This window comes from Ursus arctos, unplaced genomic scaffold (assembly GCF_023065955.2).
Source record: "Ursus arctos isolate Adak ecotype North America unplaced genomic scaffold, UrsArc2.0 scaffold_12, whole genome shotgun sequence".
Classification (NCBI taxonomy): Eukaryota; Metazoa; Chordata; class Mammalia; order Carnivora; family Ursidae; genus Ursus; species Ursus arctos.
The window spans coordinates 54,003,447-54,025,832 of record NW_026622786.1 but is presented as its reverse complement, the minus strand read 5'-3'; the positions used below and the strand labels follow the sequence as shown (position 1 = coordinate 54,025,832).

Here is a 22,386-nt window from a genome sequence, read left to right as displayed (position 1 = left end):
GCTCAAGACCTGAGCTGAGATCAAGAATCGAGCTGAGGGGGCGCCTGGGTGGCTCAGTCGTTAAGCGTCTGCCTTCGGCTCAGGGTGTGATCCCGGCATTCTGGGATCGAGCCCCACATCAGGCTCCTCCGCTGGGAGCCTGCTTCTTCCTCTCCCACTCCCCCTGCTTGTGTTCCCTCTCTCGCTGGCTGTCTCTGTCTCTGTCGAATAAATAAATAAAATCTTTAAAAAAAAAAAAAAGAATCGAGCTGAGATCAAGAATCGGATGCTTAACTGAGTCACCCAGGTGCCCCAGAAGTTTATACCTTTTGACCGTCTTCACCGATTTCGTTGATCCACTGCTTCTGGCAATCATCAGTCTGTTCTCTGTTTCAGTGAGTTCAGTTTCTTAGATTCCACAAACAAGTGAGATCATACTGTATTTATCTTTCTCTGCCTGACTTATTTCACTTAGCATAATGCCCTCAATGTCCAGCCACGTTGTCATAAGTGACAGGATTTCTTTGTTTTTTATGGTTGAATAATATTCACGTTTTCTTCAGCCATCCGTCAGTGGACACTTAGGTTGTTTCTGTGGCTTCGCTCTTGTAAATAAGGCTGCACTGACCATGAGTTTGCAGATATTTTTGAGATGGTGATTTTGTGTCCTGGTTTTCAGCATCTTATTTGAATCATGTCATCCCTGTGACATTGGCCCTTGCGTTAGCCCCAATTTACAGATGGGGACACCAAGATACAGAGAGCTTAAGTAACCTGCTCAGGGTTACAAATCATATGTATAGTGCTGAAATCCAAATCCAGGCAGTCTGACGTCAGAGCGGGCAACCATGTTGCTCCTTTGACTTCAACAGCAGCAAAGTCTTGTCTTTTCAATATATTAACAGTCAGTTCTTGGCATACAGATGTCAAATGTGATGCCAGTAATTTTGTATATAAGGGATTTCAAGGGATTTGCATACCTCTGGGGAGCTCATTTCAGCTACATTGTAGGAAATAAATTGCTGGAGTTTAGGGTCTTAAATTCAGATCACAAGCACAGTATTAGCAGTATTCATCTTATTAAATGAACTTCTGTTTCCTGGAATTTGTTGGCATTCCCATTCACATAGAGATAGGCTGGAATGGTTCACTGAGAAAGTGTAAGTATACTTCTAATGCAACTTTCTTAGTTATAAAAACTTTAGAGATAAAGTCAGTGGGTAAGCAGTTTGAATTTTAGAACCCCTAAAAACAAGGCATTCTTTTATTTGCCCCACTATAGAGTCATTATGTCACTCCCTTCCCAGTCTAGTGCTAATAAGACACACAAAGATTGGACAAAGAATTGGCATTTAGTGGACAGAGAGTTTTTGGCAGGGAAGTTTGCATGGCCCAGAATATTGGAAAATGACACTGCCTTTCATCTACTTTTAGGATTGAGATTGAATCCTGTGGTAGACTGACTGAAAAAAAAAAAAAAAAAAGCCTGCAGTTCTTCAAGTATTTTGCAGTGTGTCTTTATCAGCCATTAAGAGATGGAGTCTTTTTCCCTATCCGTTGAATCTGGGTTGTCTTCTGACTTGGTTTGGCCGGTAGAATGGGGCAGAGGAGATGGTATGTCAGTTCTAAGCCTAAGGTCCTGCACACCTCCACTCCTCTCTTGCTCTTCTGCCTTCGGTGTGAGAACAATACTGAACTAACCTGCTGGGAGAGGGGACACTGTGGAGCAGGGCTGAGTCGTCATCCCAGCTGAGGGCATCCTAGATCAGCCATTTCCAGCAGGCTTTCCAGCTGGTGGCAGACACATGAGCAAGCCCAGCTGACATCACCCGAGCCCATTTCAGATCAGCATAGTTGTTCAGCCAGCCCTGAAATGCACGAGAAACAATATGTGGTTGTGATTTTAAGCCACTAATTGTTGGGGTGGCTTGTTATGCAGCATTATCAATGGCAATAGGTAAATGATAAATATACCAAAGGCAGATCTCATCAGTGATGCAGGAAGTCTGTTCCCTTCCAACATGCTCTCTCCCCTATGTCCCTGCTTACTTCTTTTGCATTTGCTTCCAATAGTGGCTGCAGCTCCGCCCAGACCTGCAGAAGTCAGGCCATGAGTTACCTACTTGGCCAATTCTTATATTACAAATGTATAGAGGAAACCACATTCATGCTCCCCTGGCCCAGAAAAACAAGTCACCGACATGGAAGAAATCCAGACCTTTCTCCCTATTCCCATGTTTATATTTTATTCCATTTCTGCTCAATTCCCAACCCTGGCTCCACTTCCGGTTTAGAGAGGGCTATAGCAGAGAGCTTAGAATCAAGAAACCTGGAGTTGCACAGATCTGGATTTAAACTCTGGCTCTGCTGCTTACTAGCCATGTGTCCTTGGAAATGTCCCTTAACTCGTTGAGCCTCAGTTTCTTTGTACTAAAAATGGGGATGATACTCTATCTCTAGGGTTACTGTGAGGATTAAGTGAAGTATGTATTTAGGACATATTAAGTGCTCAATAAATAGTAATTTTGACTAATTGGCTGATTACCCGACCCGTTCTCTCCAGTTCCTACCTTGGGGCTCCCTTTCAGAACTCTGGTTCGCATTCATACTGCCCGCTCCCCCCACACAGTATTCCCAGGGAACCTGGTCACTTAGGACCCGAGCCCAGTCTCCAGTCCCTGTGAGCCCCCCGGGCTAATGTACTGGTGTGCCCTGGTACAGATTCACTCTGGAATGGCACAGAATGTAGTCAAAGCCTTTTTGCAAGTGGGTCAGTGGGCAAGCCCGCCTCCCCCAAGCCCCCAAGCTCTGCTGACCCCTTGCTATTATTTTCACATGATGCAATGTTCCCTCTCCTCTTTGGAGCGGTATTAAGTTTCCTTCCATTCCCATACACTTCAGAGACTGCTGCCCCTCTCACATTTCAGACGCTGACCTGCTCCTTTGCACTTTTCCCCTCTGCTTGTCTGGAGACCTGCATAATGAAATTCAGACAGCAGTGACTGCTGGGCTCTGTCGAACTTCCCCTCAGTATGGGTGACGAGGACTGGGCTGCTAGGCCTTGCAGGGAGCGTGCTCCTCCGATGGCCTAGACGTAAACTGGGGCCAGAGCGAGCCTGGTGGCTTCATTTCTTATTGTCAGATCAGAGGTTCCTTGCTCTGAGGAGAAAGGCAAACACTTTTGATCTGACTGTGGGGGGAGGGGCAAGGCGGAGGATACATGCGATATATAAAATGAAACAAGCTTTCCAAAAACAACAAGGCTGAATCATAATAACTTACATTTGTGGAGCACTGTAGCTTGGAAAGGGCTTTTCACACTGGGTGTCTCATTCCATTCTCACAGCAGCCCTGGGAGGCGGGCGGGACAAGGATTAACATCCCTGTGTAACCATGAGGTCACACGGCAAGTTGGGTGACAGAGTCCCAGCCCACACGCAGGTCTGTGGACCCCACACCCAGTGCTCCAGCCTCTGTTTTATGCTGTCTTCTCTCTTGCATTTCACGCCATGACTTAGGCCCAACATTTGTAAAACTTTCCCGTAGAAACATCCCTGACACCAGAGGGGAATGAACATCCTAGAAATGCAAAATTACTACCAGATTCTGTGTTTTGTTTTAAAAAAAATTCATTCAAACGATGAATTCTAATTCAATAATTATGTCATATTTATATTAAATATAGTTTTATAGTCTTAATATACAAGTAAGGTTTTATTGTAGCTTCTTTCAGACAAAATATTCCAGGAACATGGCTTTGCTTAACCCCTGGTAACTTCAGGGGTTTGTGGCTCCAGGTTCTAGATGCTTTCAACCAGCGGGCAAGACGAGTGTGCAGCACACACTCCTATAACCACAGCAACCACCTGAAGAAATGCTTTATTTTAGCCCCGACCCCTGGTAAGGATGTTATTTTTTAATTGACATGGTTGGCTGGGTCTTCCTTTAAACCATCTGCCGCCAGCATTCCATCCTGTGTTGACAATGGAAAGACACATGTTTGTAAGGTATGTTTAGCATCTGAGAGGCTGAAGGAATGAGCTTTCGGGCATTGCCAGATGCACTGAGTGTGTGTGCAGAGCAGAATACACGCGCGCTCGGCAGGAACCAAAACTGGGGAGCAAGCCCGGCCAAACAGCTCTAGCTGTGTGGCGCCCCGTTGAAGGGGCTGAACGTGAGGTTTAGGCCTTTGGAGTTGTTGTAAGCTCTGTGTAGTACCTTCCATCACCCTTTGGGCAACTCTTTGTAGACAGAGTCTTGAAGAGGGATCCCACACGCTCTTCTCCACTCCCTGCAAGAGTCGGAGGATCTCTAAATCATGACTCGGAGTCCAGAGGGCTCTGCTGGCTCCGGCTAGCCTTGCCAACCTTGCTCATGGGCTGTTGACTTCAGAAAGGCCTCTGGGTGCCCATGATCTGCACAGGTCGTAGGGACTACGGCAGAGCGCTCGTCAGAACAGATGAGATGTAGCCCCGAAGTCGGACGTGGGGAGACTATGGTGAGAGCTGATTCCTTTGGTGGGAGTTAAGCAAATAGGAATATATTCAAAGTGGTCTTGCAGTTAATTGGTTGCAACCATGGACTTGAGATTTGCTGAAGGAAGGAAAGAAGAACGATCTCAATAGCTAGCATGGACACATGCTTCTCCTGTGCCAAGCACTACTCTAAGCATCTTAAATGCATTAGCTCATTTACAAGGTAAGTGCAATTATGATCATCCCCTTTTCACTAGTAGGAACACTAAAGCACAGAGAGGGTAAGCCACTGGCCCAAAGCTAATGGTTCATATGTAGCAGAGCTGGGATTTCAACCCAGGGACTCCATGCTTTTAATCATATTACGCGGCCTCTCACTGCTGGCACAACGCACCCAAGAATAATAGTAACAGAACCTTCTTTAGTCCTATTTATGCCAAGCACTGTGCTCAGTGCTTGACACACTGTATCTCCCACAATCCCTAAAACATTCCTGGAGAGAAAGTCCTGTCATTACTTCCATTTTCCAAATGAGGAATCTGAGGCTTAGAGATGTTAGCTTGCCAGACGTGACATAGCTAGTGAATGACTCGAAAGCCCATGCTGTTAATCGTTTTATTTTACTGCCTTCCGTGTAAACTGCATACACTGTAAATAGCACAAAACAAATGAAACCGTTTTGCAAAGAATCTCCTTTGTATTCTGGACACTAAATAGGTACAAATTCATTTCCAAGAAAATAATATCAGATTTGAGATCTGGGAGGCAGGCAATATGTTGAAAAGCAAAGGACCCCATAGGTTCACATCCTATCTTTGGTGCTCACCTTCCAGCCTCAGTTTCCTCATTTATAAGGTGGTGGTGATGGCGAAACCTAGCTGTGGGGATTACATGGTAAGGCATATGCGGTGCTGTTATTATCTATTATATATAAGGTGGGCCTTTTTGTTTTTGCATTACAGTTCTCTCTTGGTGTTTTATATTCTAAGGATTCTGACAAGTATATAATGGCATGTGTCTACCATTCTGGTACCATCAAGAGTAGTTTTAGGGCTCTAAAAATCCCCTGTGCTCTACCTATTTATCCCTCCCTCACCCCTCCCAACCCCTAGCAATCACTGATCTTTTTAATGTCGCCATAGTTTTACCTTTTCCGGAGTGTCATGTAGTAGGTCTCACACAGTACGTAGCCTTTTCAGATTGGCTTCTTTCACTTACAATATACACTTAAGTTTCCTCTATGTCATTTCACCACTTCATAGTTCATTTCTTTTCAGGGCTGAATAATGTTCCATTATCTGGATCATTATAGTTTATGTATTTATCTATTCTTTCCCAAATCGGTGCAGCTTTTATTGCATCTTTAAAATATCACAAATAAATCTGTAATATCATCTGGCATCTTGCTGCTTCTGTAGCTGGACAACCTAGATGTTACTACCAGCCTGCTGAAACGATCCTTTCTCAGAAGCATAGATATCTAAGCATCCCCCAAATTTTCTGCTATCCTTGTCTTCAGCTGTTGCGGCGTGCTGAATCAAAGCAGCTGAGTTTGATGCAAGTTCAATGTTATTTCCTTCAAGCACTAACTCATCTTTCTGGGCTTGAGATACTGAACAAGCCATACCTGGCCTCATCTGAACTCTGCGGATGTATTTTTCACCCAGGAAATTTTGGGTTTCAACAAGAGAACCATTCTCCTGAATAACAACATTGATGGGGAAGTGAGCACACACAGACCTCATCTGGTAGGGGAAGCCCAGCGGAACGCCCTTGATCATGATCTGTACGTGACTACAGATAGTGCGGACAGGAGCCCGTTCTTTCCTAGTTCCCCACCATTTGTCAGCTCACCGCCTCTTCTTTTTCTTTCCAAGGAGACTGAGCTCTACGTTGATGTGATTGAAGTCCCCTCGCAGGGTTCCTCTGGGGCCCTTCACAATAACAGTGGGTCCCTTCAGAGTGAAATCCACATCTGTTGGGATGTTGACAGTCCGATTGCTGAGAATGGCCTTCATTCCTCCAGTAGCTGCGGCAAAGAGCTATAGTTTATTTATTAAGATGGGTTTTTTTTTTTTTTTTAGCCCAACTCTTCATTTTATAGAAGAGAAAACTGAATCCTAGAGAAGTTAGGACAACTTGCTCAAGTCCCATAACTAGTTGGTGATGGAGTTGTAACTCAAAAGTAACTCTCCAATCTCCCGTCCAGCACTTTTGGCTACTTTACTGGGCTGAGTTTCTGACACTTTCTAGAGTTTGTGTTTTAGGATCTCCTCTTGTTACTTGCATCCATTTGCTAAACTAGTACTTCTCTTGTATTTGTGGAATTAGAGGTCAAAAAGAGTTTGCATGAGGCAAATGCACGTTCTCTACAAATGTCTGGTGGTTTAAGAGCTTCCGCTTCCTTCCTCATGTAGAAGTTTTAAAAGGACAGCTGAAAAGTAGCAAAATTGGCAGAGGGATTTTTAATATCCTCTGTCTTCTCATCTTTGGAGGACATGCCACGAAATGATGTGAACTGGTAGACAAGGAAAGCATAGTAGGGATTTTTCGGCTAGTCTTGTCTGTTGTGAGGGCGGGTGTGGTGTAGTGAGAAGAGGGAACAACTAAAAAAGAAATCCCATAGAGATCAAAGGAAAGCCCTATACTTCGGTTCAAAAAAGCAACCGTACCAGATGCAGCGTATGGTAGAATATTCCACACAAAAAGGGCCTTGGGGTTTTAGTTGTATAAAATCAATAGGAAACAGTATTGCTATGGGGTTGTCTAAAAAGCTATTGCGCTCTTAGAGGGCAATAACGGGGCTGCTTACTAGTCCTGAGCCTGTCACAAACTGACTGAGAGACTCATGTTTTTTAAATGTCGAAGAGTGAAGAATGTTGTAACCTGTCTGTATTCTGTATTTAAGTACAGATGTACAAGAAGGCCTATTTGTGAATGTTGTATCTAAACCATGTAGTGGGGCACCTGGGTGGCTCAGTTGCTGCCTTCAACTCAAGTCGTGATCTCAGGGTCCTGGGATGGAGTCCCTCATCGGGCTCCCTGCTCAGGGGAGAGCCTGCTTCTCCCTCTCCCTCTGACCCTCCTCCCGCTTCTGCTTGCTCTCTCTCTCTGTCTCAAATAAATGGATAAAATCTTAAAAAAAAAAAAAAATAAACCATGTACTGACAAGCTGAAACATGACCAGAGGGTGCTGACTGGGCAGTGGGCACTGGAAAGGAACCCACCTTTGTGGGGGGCTTCTAAGTACCAGGCACTGGGCTAGGGCTTTATCTACATGGTCTCAGTGCATCCTCACACCAACTCTGAAATATAGTTCTTATTAATCTCATCTACATGTTTTTAGAGGAAGAAGCTTACCCAAGATCACTCCCCTTGAAAGGGACAGGGCTGGCTCCTAACACCATGTTCTTTCCACTACCAGGAAAGTGAAAGCTCTTAAAAACCCTATCATAAGTGGACAGCTGAAGAGACCAGGCACACACAGCTTTCCAAATATATTGGAAATATTGTCAAGTGGAACAGGGAGCTAGATTTATTCCTCTTTGGTCCCAGAGAAAATTAGAGCCAGAAGATAAGTGTTACAGGGAAGCACATAGGAAGTTAATGTCAGGAAGAACTTTCTAGCAGAGGATGGTTCAGTAACTGATCCAGCTGCCTTAACTCATCCCACGTGCCTCCTCCCTGGAGGGGCATTCAAGGAGAAGCAGACTGGCCAATTGTCAGGGGTGTTCTTCATTCACTCAACCAGTATTTAATAAGTAGCTATGATGTGTTATCACTCTTTTAGAACTTGAAGATTCAGCAATGAACAAAACAGAACAAAAATACTTGTATTCTTGCCTTAATAGGGTTTACATTGCAATGGAATATGGTGGTAGAGGGCATTGCAGCATTCTCTGGTCTATTCATCTAGTGGACCCCCCAAGACACCAGTTATAGATGGTCATCTGTACCTGCCAGTGTCCCCTCAGCTTGTACCACTGCTGAGCATGCTGGCTCAACCTCTAATTTCCAAATCCTATGAATCTTTGCTAAGGGCACTCCGTGGTCACTGGAGCCCATTCCACCTGTATGCTAGAGGTGGTGAAGGAATTGACATTCCCCCAGCAGCTGTCACCCAATGACTGATGGGATAAAAACTGTGGTCTTCTTGTCTCTCAGTTGGGATAACTCTGACACAGCGTTCATGGTGCTTCCCTGAGTTCCTCAGCAGAGTGATGCTCCAGTTGTCCACAGTGGAACCTTGCTTGATTGGTTCTTTCTTGTCTCTATCTCGTTTCCCATTGCCTGACTCATGGTCCCTGGAACTACTTCCCAAATAAACCACGCGCACTTGAATTCTTGCCTCAAAGGCTGCTTCTGGGGGATCCCAAAGTAAGGCAATCTTTATGATTCTTGAACACTGGCTGAATGTCAAGGGATTTGAATTTTCATCATGGCTCTTAGCTCTGTGTAAGTCACTAACTGTCCTAGCTCCTCATATTATCACATGTAAAATAAGAGCATCAGACTAGATGAAATATGTGCATATATATTTTTGAAATATATATCTATATTCCTACCCACAAACGTGCCTAGTATTTAATTTTGTAGCTTCCTTTACGTGGTTTTGAAAGAACCTTCACATTCATGTCCCATTGATCCTCAAAATACCTCTGTGAATTAGACTGAACAGAGACAATTTTGACTACTGAAGAGATTAGACAATTGCACCACCATAATGATGGGTTTCCTTTTTTCTCTTCTAAACATTTAACTAGTGTCCCAGAGTTTGAGCTATTCCCATCCTATTTTCCTAATCTCTATCTCCAATCTGATGTAAAGAACAAGTTTCCTGTTTCCTGATTATTGAATCAAGAGGTTATGGCCAGCAAATGTCTAGACTCATGGCTAAAATAAGAAGGGATCCAGAGACTTAGGAATAGAAAATTCCATCTTCAACAACCCATACGGGTTAGTTGCTGTGTGGGATGAGACTGTGGGGGTAGACACAGACCCGGGCTACCTGCAAGTAGATTTGTGAATCACATACCCACACTCTGTTAAGAGGCAGCATGGGATACATTTTTATATTTTCTACAGTTTATAAAAGCACTTTTACATCTTTGATCTCACTTGATTCTCACTAACCCTGTGAGATACAATTTTTATTATTCTCATTTTGATGGGAAAACAGAGGCTGGGAGAGGTTGAGTAGACATGATAAATGTGAAGTCTCCCTTGAAATGTTAAGGCGGGTGCCAGTGGAGGTTTATCATGCCCAGGCCTGTTCCCTGGAGAGCTGTGGTTATGAGTTCTCTGGTAGCTGTGTAGATTTTAACAGAGGGGGGGCGCCTGGGTGGCTCAGTCCTTACGCGTCTGCCTTCCGCTCAGGGTGTGATCCCGGGATCGAGCCCCACATCAGGCTCTTCCGCTGGGAGCCTGCTTCTTCCTCTCCCACTCCCCCTGCCTGTGTTCCCTCTCTCGCTGGCTGTCTCTCTCTCTCTTTCTGTCAAATCAATCAATCAATCAATCAATCAATCTTTAAAACCAAAAAAAAAGATTTGAACAGAGGGGGCTTTCTAGAATACACTGGGAGAGCTCATTCATAGAGAGGGGAAGAGTAAAGACAGTGATACTACACATTCTTTGAGGTTATGAGTAGAGAGATGATCCCATGTCACTATGCAGAGAGGGAAATCAGACTATAGCACTCCAGTGAACCTTAGAGAGCATCCTGGTCCAATTTCCTCTGTGGTCCAGACCAGGGAGGTACTGTCTTTAAGGATACACATCCTGGTTTGCCCTGGAAGTCCTGCCTTCCAGGCAACCTGAGTCTGGAGCAAAGTACGATAGTTGGCCCCTCTACAAGTGATAAATGTATTTGACACTCCCCAGTCTGTTTGGTTCCAAAAGACTACTTGTTTAACCACACTGACATTGAACATGATCGTGAGGGAGTTACTTTGCCCCTCCAATTTCATATTCTCACCTGTAAAATGGAAACAAAAATATCAAATGTAAAGAGTTATGTGGGGCACCTGGGTGGCTCAGTCAGGAGTCTGCCTTCGGCTCAGATCATGATCTTGGGGTCCTGGGATAGAGCCCCGAGTCAGACTCCCTGCTTAGCGGGGAGTCTATTTCTCCCTCTCCCTCTGCCCACCCCACCCCAGCTTGTGCACACACTCTCTCTCTCTCAAATAAAAAAATAAAATCTTAAAAAAAAAGTTGTGTGGATTAAATCAGAAAATGTATGGAAAATGCTCGCTAAATGGTAGGTACAATACTATTGTTTTTACTTACCAACACTAGAACTAGGTTATCCTGGCCTTTGACCTTCCTCTCTGTTACTCCTTTTGCCTCCAGCAGGATTCACAAATCACCATTATGGTTTTTTCTGCACATAAAATAAAGTCTTCATATTATAACTGGAAATTCTGGTAAACTTATATGCCCAGGAAGTGTACCTCTTTTTAGTGACAAAAAAGCTTTTGCTTTCTGTACTAAAAGTCACATGTTCCGAAAGGAGTTTTGGCATATAGTTCAACTATACCCAAATGATCTCTTTTTTACATTGTGAGAACAGCTACTATCAAATACAGAATAAAATGGAAAGATTTAGATGTATCTGGCACCAAGGGTCTCACTAATGTCGCGGCAGGGGAGAATGACTCCATTTCTTAAATCACATCCAATTATGTAAAATAAGACTATTTTGGATATAGCTACAATTTCCTCACATTTTTCTGTTGCTGTCCCTCCCCATGCAACCATGCTACATTACATTATATAGAGAGAATAACAAAATCCAGCATTTCATGCTAGTTTTAGAAGGCTGTCTTGTTCCCCTGTTGTCATGTTCTGAGTGGGCGTTTGAACTCTGAAACCCTGCAGACTGAGCCCCTGAAACAGGCTCTTTCTGTGTCTCAGTGGGAAACTCTTTGCTTCTCTTCTTCAGTTTCTTCAGCTGTAAAACAGGAATCCAAATAATTCCCTTTAGCTCAGGGATTCTCTGAGCTCGTCTGTAAAATGACACAGAGATGAAAAACCCTATAGTGACAATGCATGCCTAACACTGTTATGAGTCTAGAGCTCAGAGTTCAATGAGATTTAAAAAAAAAAAATAGAAAGAAAGAAAAAGAAAAAGATCCAGCATCCAAGAGGGAAAACCCAAAGTGCTCTCCGATCAAACTGAGGTATTTTGTGCATGACTTTTGGGGATCAATTCCGCGCAACTTCCTGGAGTGAACTTGCAAATGTTCTTCTACTCTTTTTCCCTAAAGGAGCCTTCTCCATCACAATTTTATAGGATTCCCACCCACTTTTTTTTTTTTAATTCTAGTAAAGAAAAAAATTGAGTACAGCTTCCTTGCTGATTGTGGAGAACAAATCTTGTATCTCTTTGGAAGATTGTTGACCAAAAGATCTGTGTCATCTGTGGGTGGTGCATTTCTCTGAGGGGAAAAGAGAGTAATCGAGAATGCTTCTCTTCTGAGAGGAAAACAGATGCACCGGGTGTGTCCTGGGGCTGTGTCTAAAAAACAAAGTCAAGAGCCTGGGAGAATTATAATGGTGTTCTCTCTGCAAATGTGTGGGGATAAATGGTGACTCAAAAAGAGACCTCACATTCCAGAACTTTTGGTGTCTATGTCAAGAAGCAGGTAAAATGTGTCAATAAAACCTGGCATTTATTAGAGAGAGAAAGAGGCCTGGAGTCAATGGTATACTCTGAGTAAGACAGGAAAACAGGAGCAGTTCTGTACCTTGTTACCAACCTTTGTCTTGGGTCGGGTGGTGACTGGGTTTATTATTTAGAATTTTTAAAATAGTCCCTTAAAATGATTGTTAGTTTTTGAGTGCTCTCTTCTTGGCTTGCTAGTGTTTACAAATCATACCAGGCAATAGATCTTTAAATCTGTTAAAACAAAATAATAGAAAGTGGATGGTGTGTAGTACATTTTCTCTAGGGAATGAAATCACAAAAATAATTAACCGCAAGCATTTCACTGTTTGAAAAAGCAAAACAAGACAAACCATAGACATATAGAGAGTCAGCTGATCTCCTCCCATGGGTGGCTCTTCCATAGCTGTATATAACTGTCTACAGCAATTATCCTTACAATGACCTCTGTTTCATAGTGACAAAATCCAGGATAGTCAGCATACTGAAAAATTGGTTATTCTGGGGTGCCTGGATGGCTCAGTCAGTTAAATGTCTAATTTCGGCTCAGGTCATGATCTCAGGGTCCTGGGATTGAGCCCCTTGTGGGGCTCCCTACTAAACAGGGAGTCTGTTCTCCCTCTCCTTTTGCACCTCCCCCTCCCCCACTCATGCTACCCCCAACCTCCCAACCCTGGCTCGTGCTCTCTCTCTCTCTTGCTCATGCTCTCTCTCTCAAATAAATAAGTAAAATCTTTAAAAAAAGAGTTGGATTCTTCTTTGTATTTTGTAGTTATGGTGAGAGACGAATGAGAAGATATATCTTTTTCTAGATCTCGGTTTTCAAAAACGCTTTTAGATTGGCTGGTGCTATATAGTTCATTACAGGCTTCCTGATCCAGTGTTGAGGATGAAAGAGGAAAAATATTTTGTATTGACAGAAGATCAAGAGCAGATGTGTACACCAAGGTCTCAAGCATACGTTTTAACTTACTTTTGTGTGCTGTGAGGAACTATTTCAGAGCCAAAAAGTGATTTGTATTCATTAATTGTAGACAGTTTGGTACTTTTTGTATATAAAAAATCACGTTTTAGTGTGTTATCTGTTGGTTTTCCTCTGTCTCATCCTGAATATGTGTTGTGTGTTTACTTCATGGGCTCACTTAAGGTTTATCTCAGTGTCCTGGGCAGCGCTAGTTTTCATACCCATCAGCTTCCTCAGAAATTTTAATGTGGTTACGAGCCACTTAAAGTTGTGGCTATGGGAGCACAGGTCTGTGGAAACAGGGCAGTTGTCTGGTAAATTTGATCAAGGCAGAATGTCATGTTGGTTCATTCAACAGTCAGAACCCCCAAAATACATCCACTTTGGTGCCCAAGAAAATCCAGATTGAGTATCTACATTGCTCACATATGCTGGAAGATTGCCAGATTTCTGCTTCAATTGGTGTACGTGGAAGCTGCTTACACAGGCAGCCTAGAGGGAGTCAGTTCTGTTGAGTGACTGTCCGAATGTCATCACAGCTCACTGCCATTTCTAGATGACAAATCATAAACATAGCTGGCCCTCTGGAAATGATGGTTAACTGTGGGAGGCAGAATGGTGGAAAACGTGGGTTGCACATATAAATGTCCACAAGTGCCAGGTTTATATTATAAGTGAGGAAGGTCTAGTGTCAGGGTGTGAGGGATGGTAGGGACTGCAAAGACCTGAGGGGACCCAACTATCTGAAGGGGCATCTGCTCCTTACCTCCAGCTCTCCACTGCCCTTCATCAGTAGATGCTCACTGTTGCCAAATGTGCTCATTGTTTTCCAAAACAAGCAGGAAGTTCAGATTTTTATGTGAAATCTTCCAAACTTTAAATCTTGACTTAAATTTCTTAAAACGTTTTGCACTCAGAATCTAAATACTTCAGAAGGCTAAATATGGCCACAAGGCTGCCATTTTGGGACTTTTGAATTAAGTGACTCTCTGAGAAGATCCTCCCTACTCTACATTTAAAGATGGATTTTTCCAGTAACCTTGGTTAGTGTCATTTTACACTGGACTGGGATTTAGGAGATAAGCCAACTCTATCTTTCCTGATTGCATGATCAAGGGGAAACCCTTAACTTTTCTTACCCTCAGCTTTATAATATATCAATTCATATAACATATTCCCCAATCTATGTCACAGATAAAATTCACTCAATTATATTTATTAAAAATTTACTTGACTGGGGTGCCTGGGTGGCTCAGTTGGTTGGGTGTCTGCCTTCAGCTCAGGTCATGGTCTCAGCATCCTGGGATTGAGGCCTGCATGGGGCTTTCTGCCCTGTGGGGAGTCTGCTGCTTCTTCTCCCTCTGCTCCTCCTCCCTGCTTGCATGCTCTCCCTCTGTCTCTCTCTCTCTCTGTTGCTCTCTCCCAAATAAATAAATAAATAAATAAATAAATAAATAAACTTTACTTGACCATAACCTATTTTACTTAATTCTCAAGAAGGCCTTATAAGGTAGATATTTGGGGGGGCACCTGGTTGGTTAAGCGTCTCTCTCTTTTTCAAATAAAGACATAAAATCTTAAAAAAGATAAGGTAGATATTCTTAACATGGATGTACAGATGAAGAAACTGAGATTCTGCAAATTTTAAGGAAACTGCTCAAGGTCATAGAGCTGGTTAGTGATGGAGTAGAGATTCAGACCAGAGCTTTTGACTTTAAGCTCTGCTTTCCCCTGTGAACACAGGTCTTAAAATAGATAAGGAGCTATAATTCATTTAAATCGTTATCCTCATCAATAACATCATTTTGGCTTGTTCTTGTCTAGCCCCTAGATACAGAGTTTACAAGTAGAATCTTACCTGCGTAAATCACTGTCTCTCTCTAGGTCTCAGTTTTTTTGACTCTTAAGTGGTCATTGGTATTTTGACGGCTATGTTTTGCTCAGAGATATCTTTGGTTGGGCCTAAATAATTTTTTCTTTTTTTTTTTAACAAGTTATTGAAGTAGTATAGCTGACATTAAATAGAGAGCAAATATTATAGATACACAGTTTGATAAATTTTGACACATGAACACACCCATGAAAACCATTACCACAATCAAGATAATGAGCATATCCATCACCCCCAAAAGTTTCCTTATGCCCCTTTGTAATCCATCCCTGACTTTCTACTCTTTGTTCCAGGTAACAACTGATCTGCTTTCTTTTACTATACATTTGTTTGTATTCCCTAGAATTTTATATAAATGGAACCATACAGGTTGTACTTTCTTTTGGTCTGGTTTCTCTCACTCAGCTTAACTATTTTGATATCTAGCCATGTTCTAATGTGTATCATTAGCTCATTCTTTATGATAGCTGAGTAGTGTTCCATTATATGGAAATACATAGTTTATTTATTCACTTATCTGTCGATGGATATTCTGGGCTGTTCCAGATTGGGGCTGTTATAAATATATCTGCTAGATCATCTAAGCAGAAGATCAACAAGGAAACAAGAGCTTTGACTAACACACTAGACCACATGGACTTCACAGATATATTCAGAGCATTCCATCCTAAAGCAATGGATACACATTCTTCTCGAGTACACAAGGAACGTTCTCCAGAATAGATCACATACTGGTTCATAAATCAGGTTTCAGCTGGTCCCAAAAGATTGGGATTATTCCCTGCATATTTTCAGACCACAATGCTATAAAACTTGAACTCAATCACAAGAGAAACTTTGGAAGGAACACAAATACGTAGAGGTTAAAGAGCATCCTACTAAAGAATGAATGGGTCAACTAGGAAATTAAAGAAGAATTTAAAAAATTCATGGAAACAAATGAAAATGAAAACACAACTGTTCAAAACCTTTAGGAGCAGCAAAGGCTGTCCTAAGAGAGAAGTATATAGCAATACAAGCTCTTCTCAAGAAACAAGAAAAGTCTCAAATACACAGCTTAACCTTACACCTAGAGGAGCTGGAGAAAGAACAGCCTAAAGCCAGCAGGAGAAGAGAATTAATAAAAATTAGAGCAACAAATCAATGAAATAGAAACCAAAAGAACAGAACAGATCAACAAAACTAGGAGCTGGTTCTTTGAAAGAATTTTAAGACTGATAAGCCCCTGGACAGACTTATCAAAAAGAAAAGAGAAAGGACCCAAATAAATAAAATCATGAATGAAAGAGGAGAGATCACAACCAACACAGAAGAAATACCAACAAGGCCCAAGGGGCTTAAGTTGGGCTTAAGTTGAGTCAGACCAGCATTTGCCAAAGATTTGGTCGCACCAAACTGCAGGGCACTTTGCCTGTGTCATCCCTGAGATGCTGTCTTTGGTGGATGGGGCCTGAAGTTAAACCCAATATCTGACGCCAGCCTGTTGCTAGGGCCACAGTTGGACTGGTGTGTGTGGTTTTCTTCCTCTCTTCCCAGTTCAGGAGTCACTCTGGGGTGGTGCTGGCCCCTGTGGGGGCTGCTTGCACACAGCCAGGCTTGTGGCAACACTGGATGCACTCTAGCCAAGGGTGTATTTGAGGAGACAGGTTGGCAGCAGAACATGGGGGTGGGGAGTGCAGTGGTAGCGTTGTTTGGGTGGGTCTGCAATGGGAGGGGGAACTGGAGCCAGGCCAGGCAGGAGGGGGCATGTCTGCAGAAGAACTTAGGGGGCTGGGTGCACTATTAACAAGTTAGGTAGAAAGTGTTGGCGCTATGCTGGTTCCCGGAGGTGTCCATGTATCTAGGCTGAGGGGTAAGGGAGGAAAATGGCGCCTGCCAGTTCTTTTGTTCTTGGAAAAGCTTCCCAGAGTTCTCTGCCCCTCCAGCACAGGTTCTGAGATTAGTAAACAAATCTCCCTCCTGTGTACCCCAGGCGTCTTTCAAGGTGCTGCTTCTATGCGATATCTTCATGGGTCCGTTTGTTGTGCGGTCTCTTTAAGGGCAGAGACTCAGTTTCCTCTTAACTTTCTGGCTCTCCCAGAGCAAAGCCTGCTGATTTTTAAAGTTCAAGGTGTTAAGCCCCGCTGAGTATAAGAACTCACAAAATTATGCTCCTCTGGTTTTCAAAGCCATATGCAACGGAGATTCATCTTCTCTGTGCGGGCTACCCAGTGTGATAGTCTGGTTCTCTTCCCTCTCCGTGCCTGCAGTGTTCCTCCCTCCCAGGGACAGTCCCACAGGTCCATTTGACTCCTGAATGCATCTCCGCCCTCCTATCCTCTCAGTGTGGCCTCTTCTGTACATTTAGCTGTGGAGAGTCTGTTCTGCCAATCTTTGGGTTGCTTTCTGGGTTATTTACACTGATGTGGGTGTTATTTAATTGTATCTGTGGAGGTGAGTTCAGCATCCTCCTACTCCACCATCCTCCCCAGAAGTCCCTCTTTTCCCTTGAGTTTTGAATATCCTTTATAAATGCTGAATATAAGTCCTTTATCAGATATATGACTTACAAATATTGTCTCTCAGTCTGTGGCCTATTTTTTCATTCTTTCAACAGTGTCCTTGGGAAAGCAGGAGTTTTAAATTTAGATAAAGTCAAATTTATAAATCTATCTTTTTATGGATTGTGCTTCTGGTCATTAATTAAAAAATATTGGCCTACTCCAAGTTTTCTCCTATGTTTTCTACAGAATTTTTCAATATAATTTAAAATTTATTTGCCAACATTTAAAAGTTAGATGATTTTATGTAAGAAATTTGAAATTCTAGTTTGTCTTAGAAACAAAAAAGCTGGGTATACTGGCCTGCCTTCCCACAGGATGGTACTCCATTGGACCTAAATGATGCTTTGGTCTACCGACGTCCCCACCAAGGTGCTATGACCTTACTCATTTCCATTCCCACTCTTGCTACTTTGGGTAGATAGATAGATAGATCTATCATCTCTAGCACTAGATGCCCTCCATGGCCCTTTGTCGTCTTAACCTTTGGCAATTCTGTAAATATCCCATTTAGTATTACATATGAGCCTCCTTTGGAAGGTCAAGGGAGTGAGCTACTCTACCGTGGATCTAGAATCAACCTAGAGATTCTGGAAGGATCACCATAGTTAGTATCTATACTTCCGCCACAGAGGTGGAGCTTAACAATCTGGGGAAATTTTTGAAATAGTTTAAATCTGAAAGTGATGATTTGACTTAGCTCTTGGCACCTGCCTACTCCCCAAGTCTTTCTCATTTGTTTTCTGCTATAAATTTTGAAAAAATTTGGAGTGTAAGTATATACCATAAAAATGTATGTATCTTAATATGTACGGTTTGTTATGTTTTCAAAAGTATAACTACCACCCTAATTATCATATATGAGATTCCCATCACAGAGAAATTTGCCTCCTGTCCCTCTCCAGTTTATCCATGGGGAAGACAGAGGGGTATCCTAGCTCCCCCTCTAGAGTCAACCACTTAAATACCTGACCATTGCTGAATTTCATGTGTTCTTGAAATTCATAAAAAATGACCCATAGAGTAAGTACTCTTTTGTATCTGGCTTCTTCCTCTGAGCATAATATTTTTTGAGATGCATTCATGTTGTTCCATCCATTGGTACCATCTTCCTTTCTATTAATGAGTAGCATTCCATGAGTTTGCCACATTTTATTTCTTTTTCTGTTGATGGACATTTGGTTGTTTCCAGTGTTTCTACTATTATGAATAAAGCTGCAATGAACATTGGTGTTTAAATCTTTGTACATATATCTTTATTTTCTTTTGGGTAAATATCTCTGAATAAAATCATCAGATCATAAGTAGGTATATATTTAGCTTTACAAGAAACTCTTAAAAAGTTTACCATAGTGGCTGTAACATTTTTCACTCTCACCAACACTATATGAGAAACCTAGTGGCTTTCCATGCTCTTAACATTTGGTGTTTTGGTCTTTCTAATTTTAGCCACGCTAGTGGATATGTGAATAGCTTGTTGTGATTTTAATTTCATTTTCCTGATGACTAATGATGTTGAGCATTTTTCTGTGAGTTTATTGATCATTACTGAAAGGCGTTTTTTGATGAGCAAATGCTTTTAATTTTGTAGAATTCTAAATCATCAATTTTCTCTTTTAGAATTTCTGCTTTCCTTATCCAAAGAAATCTTTGCCTAGCCCCTATTTACAAAGATATTCATATTCATATTCATATTTTATTTTATTTTATTCTAAGAGCTTTATAGGTTCTTCTTTTACATTTAAGCACTAGTTCATCTCAAATTAATTTTTCTTTATACTATAAGGTACAGATAAGATTCATTTTTTTTTTCCCCAGCACAGTTTGTAAGATTTTTTTTGTCATTGAATTACATTGGTGCCTTTGTAAAGAGAATAAATCAATTGTCAGTGTATAGGTGAACTTATTTCTGGACTCTCTTCTTATTCATTGATATATTTTTCTGCCTTTATGCCATATTTACAGTATTTTTTCCAACCCACAAGCATGATATAGCATTTCATTTATTTAGATCATCTTTAATTTCTCTCGATAATATGTTGTAGTTTTTCAGTGCATAGGTCTTTTTGTTTCTTTTGTTAAATTTATTCATAGATTCTTTGTGTACTTTGATGCTATTATAAATGGAATTTATTTTAAAATTTAATTTCCAATTATTTGTTGCTAATATATAGACATACAATGGATTTTTGTACATTGGTCATGTGTACTGAGACCTTACTAAATTCACGTACCAAATTTAGTAGTAGGGTTCTAAAAATTGTTGTTGCTTCTTTTGGGTTGCCTCCAAACAAAGACAATTTTATTTTTTTCCCAATATTTATGCCTTTTATTGATCTTTCTTGCTTCATGACACTGGCAAACACATTAATGTGATATTGAATAGAAAGGTGAGAATGTACATCCTTGCCTTGTCTCCCACATTAATGGAAACATGTTTAATATTGCACCATTAATCATGATGTTAGCTATAGGTTTTCCTTAGACACATTTTATTGGATTGAGGAGGTTCTCTTTTATTTCTCGCTTTATATTTCTTTTAAAATCATAAATGTGTGTTGGATTTTTTTCAAATGCTCTTTTTCCTTAAATACTGAGCTCATTTAATGATCTTATCTTTAAATCTGTTAATTACATTAATTAGATTTGTGAATTACATTATTTTAGAATGTCAGAGCAACCTTGCATTACCGGGATAAACCCAACTTGGTCACAATGTATTATCCTTTTTATATTATTGAATTTAATTTGCTAATATTTTGTTAAAGAGTTTTGTCTCTAGTTCATGAGAAATATTGGTTTGAATATTTCTTTCCTTGACATATCTTTGAGAAGGTTTTGTTATTAAGGTCATGTAGCTTATAAAATGAGTTATGCAGTGGTCTTTTTTCTCTCTTCCTCCATTTTTTAGGAAGTTTATGTAGTATTGGTGTTATTTCTTCCTTAAATGTTTAATAGAATTCACCTATAAAGCTATCTAGGCTAAGGGTTTTCTTTGTGGAGGGTTTTAAATTAGAAATTCAGTTTTCTTTCATAGGCACACAGCTATCTAAATCTATCAGTTGTGTTAGGTTGTGTTATTCAAAAAATTCATTCATTTCATCAGCATTGTTTAATCTGTTGGCGTGAAGTTGTTCATAATGCCCCATCATAATAGCTCCATCCTTTAATGTATGTAAGATCTGATCTTGATGTTGGTTAACTTGTGGAGTCTTTTCTCTTATTTATTTTTTTTAAGATTTTATTTTCAAGCAATCTCTACATCCAACTTGGGGCTCGAATTTACAACCCCCAGATCAAGAGTTGCACCCTTTATGAACTGAGTCAGCCAGACACCCTATATTTCCTCTTATTTTTATTGATCAGTATCACTAGCAATTTATCAATTGTACTAATATTTTCAAAGAACTAACTTTTGACTTTATTGGTTTTCTCCATTATTTGTCCTCTGTTTCACTGAATTTTTTTTTTATCCTTATTACTTTCTTCTGCTTACTTTGGGCTTATTTTGGTCTTTCTTTTCTAGCTTCCTAATGTGGAAGCTTAGATCATGATTTTAGATCTTCTTGCTTTCTAATATAAATATTTAAAGTTATGAATGTCCTCTTTACATATGAATTTCCTCTTTTAGGGAAATTCCCCCAATTTTTTGTACTTTCCTTGTGCTTTCCTTGTCATTTAGTGCAACGTATTTTCTAATTTCCTTGTGAGTTTTTCTTTGATCCCAAGGTTATTAAAACTGTTAATTCTCAAATTTCTATGGGTTTTCTACATATATTTTATTATTAATTTCTAACTTACTTGACTTGTAGTCAGAGAATATACTCTATGGTTTCAATATTTTGATTTATTCAGACTTATTTTATTGCTCAGCATATGGTCTTTCTTTATGAATGTTCTGTAAGTGCTTAAAAAATGTGTATACTTCAGTTAACGGATATAGTGTTCCATAAACATCTACTAAATAAGCTGGTTGATAGTGTTCAAATTTTTATATTCTTACTAATTATGTATTTTCTTTTTTTTTTTAAGATTTTATTTATTTATTTGAGAGAGAAAGAGACAGCCAGTGAGAGAGGGAACACAAGCAGGGGGAGTGAGAAAGGAAGAAGCAGGCTCATAGCGGAGGAACCTGATGTGGGGCTCGATCCCAGAACGCCAGGATCACACCCTGAACTGAAGGCAGAGGCTTAATGACTGAGCCACCCAGGCGCCCCTATGTATTTTCTTTTTGTATCAGTTACTAAGAGACAGGAGTTCAAGACTCCAACTAGGATTGTTCATTTTCTATTCTCCTTCTACTTTTGTTAATTATTGCTTCCCATATGCTTTTAAACTCTGTTTGCCATTTAGGAACATATACACATATACACACAAAAATTTAGGATTTTTATGTGTTTTTGATGAATTGGCTCTGTTGTCATTAGGAAATACCCCTCTTTGGGGCGCCTGGGTGGCTCAGTCGTTGGGCATCTGCCTTCAGCTCAGGGCGTGATCCTGGCAGTCTGGGATCGAGCCCCACATCAGGCTTCTCTGCTAGGAGCCTGCTTCCTCCTCTCCCACTCCCCCTGCTTGTGTTCCCTCTCTCGCTGGCCGTCTCTCTCTCTGTCAAATAAATGAATAAAAAGTCTTAAAAAAGAAAAAAGGAAATACCCCTTTTTATCTCTAGCAATACTCTTTGTTTTGAAGACTATTTTGTCTGATAATAGGAAAGTCCTACCAGTTTTTTTAAAGTTACTGTTTGTGTGGTGTATCTTTTTTATGTTTTTGCTTTCAATCTGTGCTTTTATATTTCACATTTTATGTTTCAGCAAATAGGAAATTTGTGCTTCTCCCTCTTCCTAACCTTGGACGTTGCCTCCGTAGAAGGAACT

The 22,386-nt window shown here is 40.9% G+C and overlaps 1 pseudogene; it reads right to left on the bottom strand.

Annotated features, from left to right (window-relative positions):
* Positions 1 to 5,562: 5,562 nt before the first annotated feature.
* On the bottom strand, positions 5,563 to 6,472 carry LOC113254205 (60S ribosomal protein L9-like; annotated as a pseudogene).
* Between the last annotated feature and the right edge of the window lie 15,914 nt (positions 6,473 to 22,386).